At 39.5% G+C, this 12,071-nt stretch overlaps 1 protein-coding gene and 1 long non-coding RNA gene across 7 annotated transcripts in view; one reads left to right on the top strand and one right to left on the bottom strand.

The window, feature by feature from the left end:
- The window catches only part of FTO (FTO alpha-ketoglutarate dependent dioxygenase), a 326,168-nt gene that overhangs the window by 90,673 nt on the left and 223,424 nt on the right, over positions 1-12,071 (top strand). The gene's annotated exons all lie outside the window — the stretch shown is intronic.
- LOC311529224 overlaps positions 1-12,071 on the bottom strand; it is a 45,000-nt gene that overhangs the window by 25,793 nt on the left and 7,136 nt on the right. The window contains exon 2 of one of the 2 annotated variants that reach the window (XR_014713798.1): positions 11,055-11,243. This is a non-coding gene — a long non-coding RNA (uncharacterized lncRNA). The remainder of the gene's footprint in view (positions 1-11,054; positions 11,244-12,071) is intronic. The other variant, XR_014713799.1, reaches the window with a different exon arrangement.

The raw sequence follows: 12,071 nt of genomic DNA, 5'->3' as shown, positions 1-12,071 counted from the left end.
TTGTGGCCATCTTGGCACAAAATAAATACAATCCAAATGTGCTGTTTCCATGAACCTCTGCATTTATTTTTGAGAGACATAGTATTATAAATAGTATATTTTTTTTAATAGCATTTCAAAGAACAGGAAAAAGTGGATGAATTTTTTTGCCCTTCAAAAAAAAATATAAGGGTGTCCTACTCACAGGCACTTCTGTGATATGGTTCGTTGTTACTTTGAGAAGAATTGTGTTTAAAAATGCAATATCTAAGTTTAGCTTTACACTTGCTTTCTCAGCTCTTGTCTTCAGTTGAAATATGCTGCTGTATTAAGTCATGTCTTGAACTGTATATTATGTGCCAAATATCAGGTGTTCAAATTTGTCCATTTTAAGATATGCTACCACAATATCAAAAAGAACTTTTGATTTAAGGGGGGGGGGAATTAGCTTTAATGTGGCATTACTTTTTTTTTATAATCTTTGTTTTTCCTCACATGAAAAATAGCCTTGCAGAGGAACTGCAAACCTGCTGCCTGATAACTGGAATCTGAACTTCATAGCACTTATGAAACGGAAACAGTTTAGCTCAATTTAGAATAATATATTGGTCTGTAGAGGAAACACATACTGAACACTGCTGTCTCAAGTACACAGTCAAGGGGTGTCTAATATGAAACGTGTTGGGTGCATGTAATAAATCCACAGCACGTGGAGGTGAGCGAAGAGCCCCATCTGCTGTGGTCGAGAGCATGCTTAACTAGGGTTGTCATGGTCTTACTATTAAATTGGAATCTTTCCCCTAAACTTGACCAGATTTGCATGACCAGATTTGCAAATAGATTTACAATTTTCACTAATTTTCCTACCATGACTTCAAAACATACTTAACAAAAATGCAATCTGAACTTTTTCAAGGGGGGAAGATTTACTTTTCCACAGCTGTTTCCCATAGATCAAATGTTGCTTGAAGGTTAGGGGTTTAAAGCAGCTTGAAGATGAACTTGATGGTGTCTTTTTTTTCCTAAACAAATTATAGTTCAAGGAGCATCAGAAATTATTTTCATTAACCAGAATTTAGGCACACACATTGTGGGGGTGGGCTGTGGTTGGAGATATTCCTTTAATGGAAACATTTCCACATGTATGTAGTGGCTCATTTAAACTATTTCTAGCCAGTTAATCTGCTTGTACTTCTATATATTAACTTGAACCTTTTTTGCTCTTTAGCATCTTGAATATGTTTTTTTTAACTTTATTGTTTGCTCTCTTGACTCCATGTTTTATCTAAATTCTTTTTCCCATGATTATTAAGCCTGTTAGCCCCAGAAATTTATTTGTTGTTATGAAACTTTGATCATATAGTTTGGCAAATCCCTGACACATTGTTCAGTTCAATCTTTTAATCCATTCTGTGTTTTCTTTACGCACACACTTTTTGGGTTTAAATACTAGAAATGTTCCTTGATTAGGGCCAGTTATATATTCCACCTTTTCCACATGGAGGTGATGAAAGGAGTAGAAGATGGTCCTTTGGCCTATAATTTCTTGGTGGGGAGGAAACGGAACATGTGTGGGGTCATTTCCCCAACATTGCTGCAACAGCCCCATAGTATGCTACCTGTATGTTTGTATCTCTACTATTGAAATGCAGGGATGAAGCTGTGTGTGAAGGGGTAGACCAATGGAGAATTGCTTCCTGTAGCATTACCTCATCCATCCAGACTTGTGGATTGTGTAAGATAATGCTGATAGAATCAAGTTTGTGAATTGTAACTAGTTTTGCAAGTTCAGTTTGTGATGTGCACAACAGATGGCACTGCAAAAGAGTCATTCATCCCTACTGATGCATGCATCAGATGGTTTTTTGGGGAAAAAGGCTTATGTGTATCTTACTTTTAGAAACTGTCTTTTGTATAGCTCATTATAATGGGATACCAATCATTTAAAAAACCTTCTTGGTTTCACTCACATGACTAAATCCAAATGGAACTGGAGAGATGGCAGAATGGTGGTTAAGCATTTTAGCTCCAGGGTGTCTGTATACGTATTTACACTAAAACGATCACAAGAATAAATATGCATCTTTATTTTTATATATATATATATTTTGTTTAGGAAAATAAATAGCCCAATTCCATTTCATGTTTTTATTGTTAGATATATTTGCATTTTGAATATTGAAAATTATGCTGTGCTTTGAATGAGAGGCATCATACATGGCAACACTGATGACAAAAAAGCAATTATCTGAAGAAGCTCAATAGAAACAATAAGCAGAAAGGAAAGGCAAAAAATTGATTATTGTCATCAGTACTGCAAACATTACGTTGCTATCCCCAGGAATCATTGTGTACTCATAATCAAGAGCTCAGCCCTGTAGTCCTTCTCATTAGAGTAATCCTTATTTGTACAAGTAAGTCTCACTGAACTCAGTAGGAGCTGTGAGCACTCTACACCTCACAGGATTGGGCAAAAAGTTATGTCTTCTTTCCTTCCTGTATTTGGTTTATTTTGATAGTCTGTAGCAGTAGCATGTGGAATTACAACCATCAGTTCCCTGTGTCTGCATTGGTTTGTCACCACATTGATGCCAGAGTTCAGTTATTCACACACTCATCCATCCACTTCTCTGACAAAGACTGTACATGTACAGATCTAATGCTGTAGCACAGGGATAATCAAATCATGATTGTAATAAAAAACAAGCAAACAAAATTAAAAACAACATAAACATACCAGCAAAAAGAAAACGAAGGAGTACTTGTGGCGCCTTAGAGACTAACAAATTTATTTGGGCATAAGCTTTCCAGGGCTAAAACCCACTTCATCGGATGCATGCAGTGGAAAATACAGTAGGAAGATAAAAGAAAAGGAGTACTTGTGGCACCTTAGAGACTAACCAATTTATTAGAGCATAAGCTTTCGTGAGCTACAGCTCACTTCATCAGATGCTTCACAGCTCACTTCATCAGTAGGAAGATAGATATATATACACAGAGAACATGAAAAAATGGGTGTTGCCATACCAACTGTAACGAGACCAATTAATTAAGCTGGGCTATTATCAACAGGAGAAAAAAAACCTTACCTTTTGTAATGATAGTCAGGATGGCCCATTTTAAACAGTTGACAAGAAGGTGTGAGTAACAGTAGAGGGGGAAAAGTTAGCATGGGGAAATAGTTTTTACTTTGTATAATGACCCCCCCACCCCAGTCTTTATTCAAGCCTAATTTATTGGTGGCCAGTTTGCAAATTAAGTCCAATTCTGCAGTTTCTCGTTGGAGTCTGTTTTTGAAGTTTTTTGTTGGAGAATTGCAACTTTTAGGTCTGAAATTGAATGACCAGGGAGGTTGAAGTGTTCTCTGACAGGTTTTTGAATGTTATAATTCTTGATGTCTGATTTGTGTCCATTTATTCTTTTGAGTAGAGGTTGTCTGGTTTGGCCAATGTACATGGCAGAGTGGCATTGTTGGCACATGATGGCATATATCACATTGGTAGATGTGCAGGTGAACGAGCCTCTTATGGTATGGCTGATGTGATTAGGTCCTATGATGGTGTCCCTTGAATAAATATGTGGACAGAGTTGGCCATGGGCTTTGTTGCAAGGATAGGTTCCTGGGTTAGTGTTTTTGTTGTGTGGTGTGTGGTTGCTGGTGAGTATTTGCTTCAGGTTGGGACGCTGTCTGTAAGCGAGGACTGGCCTGTCTCCCAAGATCTGTGAGAGTGAGTGATCGTCCTTCAGGATAGGTTGTAGCTCCCTGATGATGCGCTGGAGAGGTTTAGTTTGGGGGCTGACGGTGACGGCTAGTGGATTTCTGTTATTTTCTTTGTTGGGCCTGTCCTGTAGTAGGTAACTTCTGGGTACTCTTCTGCTCTCTCAATATGTTTCTTCACTTCAGCAGGTGGGTATTGTAGTTGTAAGAATGCTTGATAGAGATCTTGTAGGCGTTTGTCTCTGTCTGAGGGGTTGGAGCAAATGCGGTTGTATCGTAGAGTCTGGCTGTAGATAATGGATCGTGTGGTGTGGTCTGGATGAAAGCTGGAGGCATGTAGGTAAGCATAGTTGTCAGTAGGTTTCCGGCATAGGGTGGTGTTTATGTGGCCATCGCTTATTAGCACTGTAGTGTCCAGGCAGCGGATCTCTTGTGTGGACTGATCCAGGCTGAGGTTAATAGTGGGATGGAAATTGTTGAAATCATGGTGGAATTCCTCAAGGGCTTCTTTTCTATGGGTCCAGATGATGAAGATGTCATTAATGTAGCGTAAGTAGAGTAGGGGCGTTAGGGGACGAGAGCTGAGGAAGCTTTGTTCTAAGCCAGCCAAAAAATGTTGGCATACTGTGGGGCCATGCGGGTACCCATAGCAGTGCCGCTGATTTGAAGGTATACATTGTCCCCAAATGTGAAATAGTTATGGGCGAGGACAAAGTCATAAAGTTCAGCCACCAGGTTTGCCGTGACATTATCGGGGATACTGTTCCTGACTGCTTGAAGTCCATCTTTGTGTGGAATGTTGGTGTAGAGGGCTTCTACATCCATAGTGGCCAGGATGGTGTTTTCTGGAAGATGATCAATGGATTCAACACACATCTGAACAGCACACTAATCCATGAGAAACTGCTGAACTGGAATTAATTTGCAAACTAGATACTATTAACTTGGGCTTGAATAGAGACTGGGAGTGGCTGGGTCATTACACAAATTGAATTTATTTCCCCATGTTAAGTATCCTCACATCATCTTGTCAACTGTCTGAAATGCGCCATCTTGATTACCACTACAAAAGGTTTTTTTTTTCCCCTCCTGCTAATAATAGCTCATCCATCTCCAATGGATTGTAGTTTCCTCAGTGGTGTCTCGAAGATAGCTAGGAGTGCTGGTAGCGTAGGGCCTGAGGAGAGAGTCTACATAGTCAGACAATCCTGCTGTCAGGGTGCTAATGCCTGAGATGATGGGGCGTCCAGGATTTCCAGGTTTATGGATCTTGGGTAGCAGATAGAATACCCCTGGTCGTGGTTCTAGGGGAGTGACTGTGCAGATTTCTTCCTGTGCTTTTTCAGGGAGTTTCTTGAGCAAATGGTGTAGTTTCTTTTGGTAACCCTCAGTGGGATCAGAGGGTAATGGCCTGTAGAATGTAGTGTTAGAGAGCCATATTTATTCAAGGGACACCATCACAGGACCTAATCACATCAGCCATACCATAAGAGGCTCGTTCACCTGCACATCTACCAATGTGATATATGCCATCATATGCCAACAATGCCCCTCTGACATGTACATTGGCCAAACCAGACAATCTCTACTCAAAAGAATAAATGGACACAAATCAGACATCAAGAATTATAACATTCAAAAACCTGTCGGAGAACACTTCAACCTCCCTGGTCACTCAATTTCAGACCTAAAAGTTGCAATTCTCCAACAAAAAACTTCAAAAACAGACTCCAACGAGAAACTGCAGAATTGGACTTAATTTGCAAACTGGCCACCAATAAATTAGGCTTGAATAAAGACTGGGGTGGGGGGGTCATTATACAAAGTAAAAACTATTTCCCCATGCTAACTTTTCCCCCTCTACTGTTACTCACACCTTCTTGTCAACTGTTTGAAATGGGCCATCCTGATTATCACTACAAAAGGTGGGGTTGGTTTTTTTTCCTGTTGATAATAGCCCAGCTTAATTAATTGGTCTCGTTACAGTTGGTATGGCAACACCCATTTTTTCATGTTCTCTGTGTATATATATATATATCTTCCTACTGTATTTTCCACTGCATGCATCCGATGAAGTGGGTTTTGGCCCTGGAAAGCTTATGCCCAAATACATTTGTTAGTGTCTAAGGTGCCACAAGTACTCCTTGTTTTTTTTCCTGATATAGACTAAAATGGCTACCACTCTGAAACCTATAAACATACCATTTATCTTTAGGCAGCCCAAAAAAGTGGAAAATATAGTTAAGCCAGACATGTCCCATGGAAGCAAAGATCACCATATAAAATATAGTAATAACAATGAATGATTAACCTCAAGAACTCTGTTTCAAACTCATTCTCATGTAATAGCCAAGAACTTCAGAAATAGAAAAAAAATTTTTTTCTGTTTTGAGTCCATTTTGGTGTAATCTTGTGCCATCTTTTTACCTATCTTTTCTAGGAACCTTTCAACTGACTCTAAGTCCCTCAAAAGATGTAATTTTCTAAGATATATAACTTTCATTTGAGAGGGGAAGATTGCTGTGTCACCTATTTTTAAAGAAAGAATTGTTTAATAGTAATTCATGTTCACCTTTGAGTCTTGAGTATATAATTTTTCGGCCTGGAAACTTACAAAGCCATTATAATTGGCAGAGCTGGCAGAGACACTTTTCAGTAAGGTTGCCTAACACTTTCCATTATATGACCTGGTTTTCATTGTGTGTAACGTTGACAAAACTTTAAATATTTGGTTGAAATTTTCCATGTTAAGCAACTGCCTCAGGCTAAATTTCTTTTTGAAATTTCTTTTTGTTTAAGCAAAAACAGTTCAGTCACTTTAGAGACTGAGGCTGGAGGAATTTGTTTCTTTGCCAGTGTTTAAAAAAAAATTGTAACTGTTTTCTCGATAAGCTCTAGCTTCTCAGTGCTTGGGAGCAGGGACTTGAAATTTGGCCGGGTTCTTGCACTGTGGTCAGAGAAGTGCCTTTTGCTGTCCCCTTGAAAATCTGCTCAAATTTGGCTGAGTGATAAACATCTGAAAATTGTCATTTCAACTTCTTTAGCCAGAGGAGTGTTAGGGTTTGGCTGCTAAATTCTCTGAACTTTTTGTCTGCATTGAACATGCTCCATCCCAGGGTTTCAGGGCCTGACCAGGAGTTTTCTTGAAGTTTCTCTTCTGTGTTCTGACTGTTCCCTCTGCTGGTGCCTACTAAGCAGTGTGGAGGAGAAGGAGGAAGTAGATTGATTCAAAATGAGGAGGACTGAGGAGTGGATAGGGGCTGGGGTGGGGTGTGGCTGGGCAGAGGAGCAGAGGAAGATAGGGTAAGGATGTGGGGGAATAGGAGCAGAAGAGGACACAGGTTAGGCTGTAGTGTGGGAAACGGACAGGCTAGGGTAGTTGACTTGGCGAGACATGTTGGGGGCAAAGTCAGAAGGAGGAAGGCCAGTGGGGATAGAGGCAGAAGGTTCTGTAATTAGTAGCACATACATACTTTAAGACCTGCTTAAACTTGCTCTTCTGCTGTTTCCAAACTTCATCTGTGAAGTAAAACATCCATCCAACACCACCCAAGATTATAAAGACTGCAAGTTGATAACATTTGTTTTCCAAGGTGGATTTGACCACCTGTACCCAGTTATGCATGTGATTAATTTCTTCTAATAAATCATGCATTGAATTACCAGAGACAGAAGTCCTATAATGGGACTTTGTTCCAAAGTGGCAGACGATTTGTTGGAAATGGGCAGGCAGAAAGCTGAGGAAATAGGAAATCAACCTTGATCTAACACCTCTTCCCTTCCCCCGAGTTGCATTATGTGTATTGAAATGATCTTCCGTTCTTTTTTCATAGTACTCCATACAAAATCGGAAGTTATCTCTCCCAACACTGAGCAACACTAGATTGCTTGGTTTGTTCTCTTAAGTGTAAGGCCTTTTGCAATCTTGGGCAGTTGATTTAGACATTTCAGTTTTTATCATACACAAGCAGTTTTTTAGGCCCCAATACAAGGAAACTCAGGATAGTACTTAAGCATATATTGAACTTAAGTGGGTGCTTCAGGTCTTTCATGAATTGTCATCTTAATTTCGGTACAGTTTAGAGATTCTAGAATACTACAAACTTGAGAAATGCCTGATCAAGTTTTAGAGTTAAGGTTACAATGACAGAAACTGGCAGTAAGTCCATTGAAGAAAGGTCCCCGCTTCTGCACACATCGGCACTTTAGAAAGGATACACCGGCCATATCATGCAGTAGTACCTGTGCCATTGGTTCTATGTGCTACTATGTGACGAAAAAGGCAATTGACGAAAGAATGCTACCAACTTAAAGAGCATCCTTGTTTCTGAAAATTGTTTCTCATGTCCATTGTCTTCCATATATGTGTAAAAAGTTTGTGTGCGTAGTGCCTGTTTTTAACTCATTGTGAGGATTCAGTTGATAGTGATTAAGATGAAAATCGAAAGTGACCCTTTAAAAAAATTCACTTTGCATAGTTATTATACTGTTTATATACTTTATTGACTAATGCTCTGAAATTGCAAAGGAACCTTACTCCTGTGGGAGTCCCACTGGAACTGTGTTCCATGCTTACCCTTAATCCAACACAAATTCATTGGGACTCCTGCAGTAGTAAAAGTCTATGCAAGCAGATTTTTCTGTGGGACTGATAACCTATTCTCTTCCCCCCACCCCCCAGCCATATGATGTACAATGTTTTTAAAGTTGAGCAGGATGCTGTGGTTTGGGTTTGCAAATCTAATGAGATAGAATTTAATTTTGCAAAAACTAAAAACTGGTGTTGTATCCGTATGTATTGTATTTTATCTGAACCATCAGTATGCAAGGAAGCCAAGGTGGGCATGGCAGGGTTGGCCAAGTAAAAGGTGCCAGTTTTAGTCTACCTCTAATACTGATGAAATAATTTGTATGCAACGTTGTTAGTTAAAAGTGACTGCCACAAAATGGGCAATGTCTCATTTAACAAGCAATTTTTTTTCTTTCAAATTGTAGGGGAAAAAATCTTTGGAGTAATCTTCAGGCCTAGAACATATTTTTCAATATCCTTTGAGACATATGATCCATGAAGCTTCAACCATTTTTATACAATTACAGTTTTAGATGAATTATAAACTCTTAAATTAAAATTGCAGGGTTCTTTCTAAAAGTCATAAAGGATTAGAGACAGTTGGAAGCAATTTCAAGAAGAGACAGCTCCACAATGAAAGGGTTGCCAAGGGTTTGAATGAAGGTGCAAATCAAAATGTAATACTTATAATGCTGTGTTTGCTACACAGCCTGCACCAAATTAATTGGTACTGAATGGAACAAGAGTACTTAAGCAATCTGCTTTTTGTGATCATTCTTCACAGAGATGACTGTGATACTTAGTGTTACAAAATCCAGATTTGCTGTGTTTTTGTTTTCAAGATTTGGCTTGATACGCTTTAATTCTCATATGTCTGTACAGCAATGATTTCTCTTTGTTTTAAAAAGTATTGAAATGAAGTTTTGTGCAGGCATCACACAAGCAGATACTGTGCAAGCTTCCACACATAACCTTGCCAGTGCAGCTCAATCCTGATCTGTAAAACTCCTCCTATTCCAGCCCTAAACCTCTCAGGATTAGAAATTGACATTTGTACCAAATTGGTTGTCTCTCTTCACTCAAATGGTAGCAAAAGAAACAGATTTTGTAGAATTTCAGGGTTGGAAGGGACCTCAGGAGGTCATCTAGTCCAACCCCCTACTCAAAGCAGGACCAATCCCCAATTATTGCTCCTGATCCCAAAATGGCCCTTTCAAGGATTGAACTCACAACCCTGGGTTTAGCAGGCCAATGCTCAAACCACTGAGCTATCCTTCTCCCCCAATTTATAGTATTGCTTTCTCTTTGTGGACCTGAATGGCCATGGTTTACAGTAGAAAGAGAGCTGTGAATTCCTAGGTGGCCACAGGTTTAATGTACAAGTGATTAATTATAATATGGTTCTGCAGTAGTCATAATGGATTATTTCTTAAATATATTTATTGGTGATACCTAGATGGTTTGGCATTATTCTGCAGTGGAGAAATGTTCAAATACTAGGAAGTGATGTCAGTTTTCCTAAACCTGATGGGGATATGTGAGCATTTTTCCTTCTAGTTTGTTCAATGCACTGGACGAATATCCCTCTTTGGGATCTGTTTTCATGTTTCATATAGCAACAGAAATGGTAAAGGATAAAACCATCCACCTGCATTTTTCTCCTAATATCTATAATGCTAGATGCTGCATTGTTTTTTATGAATTCTTATAGCTGCCTATAAAATCCATTGAAAGAAGAGAACTCATTCTTGCAAGTGGAATAAATCCAATAAATCTTATCCGAGTGAATTATTATTCATAGTGTGCATGCCAATTTGAGAATTTCAGACTTATTACAAAATATAGTAAAGATTTCAGATATATTTGTTTTCATTAATAGAGAGAATAGCATATTTCACAGACAGTAAACTACATTAGGGTATTCAGTTTAACAAAGTGTGGTTATGTTCAAAAAAAGGAACTATGACTTAAATTTTTTTAAGTGACTTGGGATTTTGGGTTCCTCAGTTTTGTTCAGTATGCAAACTGTGACATCTTTAAAGGGCTTAAAAGGGAGGGTGTATGTGAGACTGAGCATTTCTGAAATCAGACCCCCTTACTGTGATCAAATTCAGTAGTCACTTGTAACAGCTGAAGTAAAAATGGCACCTTCTTACTCAGAGCACAGCATGTGGAGCCCTCCTGCCTCTCTGTCAGCATCTGGTCGGACTCTATCCCTACTCCCACTTTTCTCCCTTACATTTTTTTGCTGGGTGACTTCCCCTCACAGTTTCATTACAATATCTATACTAATGACTCACAAATCTTTCTCTCCACACTGATCTGACTGGCAGTCTAGTTGTGACTGCATCGTCCTGGATGTCTTGCTGCCAGCTCAAGCCTAGTATGGCAAACTAGAACTTTTCATTTTTCTTCCTTACCTGCCTCTTCTGTATTCCTTCTCCATCACTGTTGAAAACAGTATCATCCCACCCCATTACCCAGGCTCATTACCTGAGGACAATTTATGACTCCTATCTCTCCTCCTCCCCATACATCCAGCCTTCCCTATAACATATCAAACATCTGTTCCTTCATCACTCTTCCTATGTCCATCCACAGATACCACAATTATCTCCTGCGTATTGTCTAATATTATTATTTCCATTATTAATATTATCTGCTGTATCCCGCGTATCCCTGACCTCCTTTAACACATTTCGCTCCCCTCCAGCAGCCACTCAGACCCTCTTCCAGTCCCTCTGCTGCCTTCCTCTTGCTAATCAAATTGAAAATTTTCTTTCTTACCTCCCAGGCTCTGTCTTTGACCTTTTTTCTCACTGGATCAATCTTGCTTGCCTCGCTCCATATATGATGCCAGATTCACCACTTTTCTTCTTCTCTTTCTTGCACTATCTTCCTTGTGCCTTCTCTCTTGCTTGGAATGAGTGCACCTCAGTGGATTAGGCATGCTCCATTTGTCCATTGTGGTTCCTACTGAAATTCCATTTTTGTAAGGCCCATAGACTCTAATTTCTGACACTTGAACATCAAAGCCAACTTGATTTAGAACATTTTTAAAAGAGTTCTAAATTATTCCTGCTTCTGAGTCCAATAGCAAAAATGTTATTATTAGGGCTCCTCGGAAATTTTCCAGCTGAATGTTTTTCTACTGGAAAATTCTGATTTGTGAAAATCGAAACATTCTGGGGATCATTCTGTGAGATCATGATGACTTCAATGGAATTCTGATTGAACTTTGCCTACCAGGGGATACCTGCCTGCTTGCCTACCAGCTCAGCCCACCAGGTGGGCTGTTTGGGAGCCTGGGCTTCCAGGTTTCCAACTTTCTGCCTCTTCACCAGCCTGGGCTTCTGGGATTCCCAGCTCCACAGCAGGATTCAAGGTGGACAGCCTTGAAGCTGGGGATTCCTGGGTTCCTGAGCTGCCTGCTTCCTACTTGTTGGATTGCTGGGGCTCCAGGCAGCTCAGAAAGCCTTGGATAAGCTTAGAAAAGATCAAAATACAAATGTGTTTTGACCTTTTTTAAACAAAAGTTTTTAATTGCTGTTCCATGATCAATATTGAAGTTTCTTTTCTTTTTGGTTACATTTCTGAACAGGTTTTTTCAAAGCAGGGGAGGGGGAGAAATTTTGGAATTTCCCACAGAATGGGAATTCCAGGTCCAGACCACTCTAGTTATTACTGATGACAATGCATCATCCAGAAAGAACACAACTTGTTTATCAGTCCCTGGATTCATGTTACAGAACTGTCTTTTATGAGAGGAGGGAAGGAATTCTCCTTTTACTTGTAAACTGAGCA

Source organism: Lepidochelys olivacea (assembly GCF_965140295.1).
Source record: "Lepidochelys olivacea isolate rLepOli2 genome assembly, chromosome: 12".
NCBI classification, from domain to species: Eukaryota; Metazoa; Chordata; order Testudines; family Cheloniidae; genus Lepidochelys; species Lepidochelys olivacea.
This window is presented reverse-complemented; position numbering and strand designations above follow the sequence as displayed.